At 25.5% G+C, this 5,950-nt stretch overlaps 1 protein-coding gene and 1 pseudogene across 3 annotated transcripts in view; both read right to left on the bottom strand.

Annotated features, from left to right (window-relative positions):
• Window positions 1-5,950, bottom strand: part of LOC107622085 (glycine-rich cell wall structural protein) — a 26,200-nt gene that overhangs the window by 18,939 nt on the left and 1,311 nt on the right. The window lies entirely within an intron of this gene.
• LOC107621206 lies at window positions 2,980-5,540 on the bottom strand (annotated as a pseudogene).

The following is a 5,950-nucleotide window of genomic DNA, read 5'->3' as shown; positions in this document are numbered from 1 at the left end:
CAGACCATCCAATTTTTTTAATTTGTATGAATTTAATTTAATTTTATCTTAGATATGAATATATAATTTACATTCTAATTCATTCTTATAATCTTATCTGATACTATATTTTCGGTCGTTTATCTTTAATTTCATCTTTTATTTTTGAGATGCATATAATTTGATACTATATTTTTGACGGTTTATCTTTTAATTTTATCTTTTATTTTTGAGTTATATTTAAAGCTTTTTTTTATTAAAAATCATACATATAATTTGAACCGTAAATTATATAAATAAAAGTTAAGAGAGCAAACGTAAAGGTTAAGAGAGGAAGAAAGTGAGCTCTTCTTATTTTTTAAAAATTTTTCAAAATAAAAATCTAAAATTTTTTGTTAGATACAATTAATTATCAACTGATATAGGTGCAATTCATCACCTAAAAACCAAAAAAATAAATCATAAATAATATACTGAAATCATGTTTATATAGTTTATTAACATGTTTATTATGCACATCGGTGTAATTTTTAATTAATGATCTGAACTATTAGAAATTAAAAGGAAATTTTGTTTGAAAAATAAAATAAAATTTTATAAAAAAATTTCATAATTTAATAATTCAAGAAAACTAAAAATTTGATATATTAGTAAAAACTTAACGGGCCAATAGTTAACAGATTCATCTAGCAAAACTTCACAGGAAATGAGAATGAAAATAGGCATAAACAGAATTACAACAAGAAAAATTATGGAATTTATTATTTTTTCTAACTCACAGATAAACCCACAACAGAAAACTTGTAGATGGAGTACAATAAAAAAAAAAAAAAGGGAAAGGGACCTAACTACTTCTGTATTTATAGGCAATATATAAGAAAGAGTAAGAAATATATATAACAAACAAGACAGACAATCTAATTTCTCTGATTTGTATGAATTTAGCCTTATGTTAGATAAGAATATATAGTTTACATTCTAACGTAATCTTTATCTTATTCGATACTATCTAATACTATATTACTGTCTGATACTGTATTTTTGACCATTTACTCTTTGATTCTATTTTTCATTTTTAAGCTATACATCATTTGATACTATATTTTTTTTTTGCAGTTTGCCCTTTAATGTCGTTTTTTATTACTGAACTATATATAAATATAATCTGATACGTAATACAATATTTTGGACAATTTGTCCTTTGAATTCTGTTTTTTAATTCCTGAGCTATATATAAAATTTTATTATTAAAAATCATACATGTAATTTGAAAGGTAAATTGCTTAAATAAATAAATAAAATGTACTCCAAACATTACTTTAATATTTAATATTTTTCATACCTTCCACGAATCACTTAAACCATAAAATATGCTTTAGCTTTAGTTTCTTATTTTTTTTGCTTTTATATAGTCTTTATCTTTCAAATTTTTGGCATGTATAAATAAATATTTTAAAATATATACATTTAGTCAATAAAAATATTATTATAAAATATTTTTTCTTATGACAGACTTTTTTAATATTTTTTTATTTCTCGAAAATATAAACTTTACACCAAATTTAAGGAGAAGGGATTAAAAAAGTAAAAAGTTAATAATAGTAAAAACGAATAATTAAAGGTAAAAAAAAAAACTTTAGAAGCACTACTAAACTGATTTAAGGAGTTTTTTATTCTTTTTGCCATTGTATCTCTCAATCTGGCAGGTTTATGACTAATCTATTTAAGGATCTATCATTGGTTAATAAGTTGCTATATTTATAAAGTGGAATTCGAACTGAACTTCGACACTTAATTAAGTAGACAAATAAATTAATTACTCGATTAACCCAAATTGCTTTACAGATTTGAGATTTACTCAAAATAAAAACTTCTTTTTTTTTGGGACAAGAAATGTTGAGCTACAATAAACCTCTGTGCCTTTAATTTTGTCCAGCATTCCCAAAATCAAACCGCTAGAAGGATGGACCAAAGAATTTCTGAGCCCAATAATGATTTTGTGGGCCTCCAAAACAAAGTCAAGTGGATTGGATGTATTGGCATCGCTTAATTTGGGTATTGGAAGTTGAAGGGAATGAAATCGATTCCCCCATGAAGTGTCTGAATTAGTTTGAAGCATCTCCTCCACTGATTTGTAAGCTCTAATTTTTTTTGCATTAAGCATCACTATCGCTGTTGTTTGTGTTTTTCTTGATTCATAACTCTTTGCTTCCATGTATAAACTTATTCCCAGGAAGATCATGCCCACTAGGGTATCATTTGTGGTCTGGATCATTAACAATATAAAGAGTTATATTTATTATCATTTGAAAAATTTAGACAACCTTAACCTTTTTTAAGAAAAAAAAAATAATATACTGTGCTAAAGAAATTAATGTAATATAAATAAATTATTTATTCACAAGTATGTGTTCATTGTTCAACATCATAATATTATTAATTAATATTAATGATAATACATAGTAATTAAGTATTTAATTTATTTAACGTTTTAGATTATCTTAAATTTTATTTAAAAAAATAAATGATAGTTTAAAAATAATGTTAAATAATAACAACTTTGGCTCAATTTTTAATTAAAAAATATTAAACTACAACAATTTTGACAAATAACGGTGTTTGGGTTACAAATTATACTGAAGTTTTAATAGCATTTGTACAAAAAAATAAGATTTCATCTGTAAGGTTTTTTTTTCTCTAGCTAGCACAATAATTTATTTGGAATAGAAACTGAGAATATTATCAATTTTGATTTAATATATTTGTGCAGATTTTGTCTTATCTTGAAAAATGTTTAAATCTCAAAAGTAGGTTAAACATATTTTTATATTAAACATTAATGATTCCTAATAAGATTATCAAGTATTTTTTCTTATTCAGTTGGTGAATTAATTATAATAATGGTGTAACTATTGTGAATTTTGGAAGTGTTTCAAGTACATAAAAAAAGGAAGCTGAAAAATTTGGAACATATTGCTTCACATGGGAAAATTTTCTACACTTGGTATAGAAACATGCTTTATAATAACATTGAGTATTCTTTCATAGTTTTTTGCATAAAAACTACCACTTAGCTCTTAATATAGATTACAGTTTTTTTAAGATTAAAGTTGTCCTACCCGCGTATCATCTGATCCACATATCAATTAACGTTTATGAAAAGGAAAAATTCATTAAGGTTATAAGGTGCTTATATTAGGAAACGTTTCGTAAGCGTACCCAAAACATAGTTATTAGACTGTTACAACTATTGATAATGTTACAACTATTGATAATGTTGTTTTTTCTAAAACTGTTGGTATTGATGAACCCATCCTTCAGAGTCTATGAAACTTATATTTGTCATCATATCAACCGTCTTTAAATCCAACGTTGTAGTCCAATTTACTCGTTTGGAGGTATTAGAACCTGGTCCAAAATTGCCATACTCTGCAAACATAATGTTATTCCTACAAAAAAATAATATTTTATATGATGGTCAAATCAAAATCATGTATTTACATAATATTTAATACATAACTATAATTTTTAAAATATTATGAACTAAGTCACATTGATATTTTTGCTTTGTATTTAACATGAATTAATAATATTGTTAATAAAATGATTAGCATAGTGATAGAGTCTTACTCATGTTGAGAGGAATCCCATAGGTCCCAACCAGCGGGTTGAATAATGTTGGCCATACTTGTATTGTAGAAAAGAACTTTAGCATAAGGTCTCCAAGGTCTTCCCAAAAAGGTAGAACCATTTCCAGAGACATTGCAATTCTTGAACACAAATCCATTTGAATCTTTTGGATTTTCTCTTGCTTGTGCTGTTATATATCCTACAAACCATTTTCCTAATGCCCTTCCAATCACATTTATGCTACACCTCTGCCATTACCAACATAATAATACATTTAATTAATCATCAATTCTCATTCAATCTATTTTTATGTTACCATGGCTAAATAATTTTAACATTATTTAAAAAGTATTATTAAAATTAAATTCATATATATTTTTATATGAATTTCACATTAAATTTCAAATCAATTTTTATAATATATAATTTTATAAATAAAATTAGATTCATATATATATTTTTTATATAAATTTCACATTAAATCTCAAATCAATTTTTATGATATATAATTCTATAAATATTTATGTAGCATTTATAAGACTTAAAATAAAAGTAAGTATTAAAGATGTTCTTACTACTAAAAAAATGTTATTTTAACAATAATAATAATAAATACGATAGCATGCACATTTTATATTTGAATGAAATTTAATTACCTCAAATAATGACTGGCCAGCACCGAAAATAAAATCAACAGCACCTTCAATAGTACAAAATTTATAGTAATGTTTTCCATAATTATCCCACAAAGTATCTTGCAATCCGAAAAATCCAACTCTATAAAAATAAGACTTGTTCCCACTTATCATTGCAGCTATTATCAGCATCGGATTGGAACGTGGGGCTCTGAGCTGTTGTATTATGGTCATCCCATTCAACCCACGTTCTCATCTTTCCACTTCCCTTCAATATTATGTATGGTTTATCAATTGGAATCGTCACTTTCTCCCTGTAACACTAAATTTCTCAAGTCAAATTAAATAAAAGAGTTACATGCCACAACTCAAAATAATAGTAAATAATATTTGATCTGAAAACATCTCTATTTACATAAAAATATTATATGAAAATTACACGTAAGTTATTTTCACATAAAACAGAATGGGCGACATGAACTTTTCTTTTTCCACCCAACTATAATAATTGGTAACCAAAATGTGAAGTTCAATGACTAATAATACAAATATGAATAGTTTGGATGTGGTGGTCATGTGTAAATATTATGATGGGTGTGTCTTAGACAAGGCATGGAATACATTGCTTGCAAAAAATTCAACCCATCTCAAGAATTTTAACTGCTTTAACATTAACAGCTCCTGTTAGTTCATCTGAAGGTACTGCATATTAGTTCATCTCATATTTTTTCTATAGGTAAAACTAATTATTATTTATCAGACTATTCTGTTGGACAGTTTTTCCAGGATGCAAGGCAAGCTACAACATCTATTCTTGACAAAAAAAAGTTACTATTTTTTTGTAGAGCAAAAGAATATTGAATTTATTACCTGTAAATACCAGCAGTGACATTGATTAAAATCCAATACTTATTGTTGGAAGGGACAGAATCAATGGCAGATTGAATTGTAGAGAAGTTGCCATGTCCCAAAGAATCGACAACAACTTTGTTGAATGGAAGGATTTTGTCTCTAACAGTTCGGTAATTTTGACTATTAACAGCTCCTGAATTTAACAGCACAAACACATAAATCCACCAACGAACAAGAAATAGCAACATCTTCAGTGAATTCAACACCTGTGTTAATAGTTGGGATCAAATTGAAGTTTTTTGTATATAGATATAAGAAGCAGAAAAAATAACACTACACGCAAGAGGAAGAGGTGACAACAATATATTTGACAGTGGAATTAAGGAATGAAGTGATGATCGTGTATTTAATATTTATGGACACAACTTTCTCTGGGTGGATTTTGGAGGGAACCTTTGATTTTTCAATTTAACATGTTTTTCATATTAGAAACATTTTTATTAAAATTATAAAGATATAATAACTAATTTAAAATCAAATTTAAAATCAAATTTAAAAATCAAATTTAATTTCATTAGATTAGATCATATTTGATTTAAATTTAAAATTTAAAAAATACTATCAAACAAATCAGAATTAAATTAAATCTTTTAACAAATTTTGAAAACAAAACAAACTCAAATATAGACTTAATAATTTCGAAAAATAATAATAACCTTATATGTTAACCATAATTTTTTAACTTAAAAAAAGAAGTATTTGTTACTTTAGTCAATTTTTTTTTTGTTTTTAGCAAGTTTCTAAAAACCGAATCAATCATCAAACCGCTTTAACTATTAATTTATTAGTTTATT

Source organism: Arachis ipaensis, chromosome B10 (genome assembly GCF_000816755.2).
Source record: "Arachis ipaensis cultivar K30076 chromosome B10, Araip1.1, whole genome shotgun sequence".
Lineage (NCBI taxonomy): Eukaryota > Viridiplantae > Streptophyta > Magnoliopsida > Fabales > Fabaceae > Arachis > Arachis ipaensis.
This window is presented reverse-complemented; position numbering and strand designations above follow the sequence as displayed.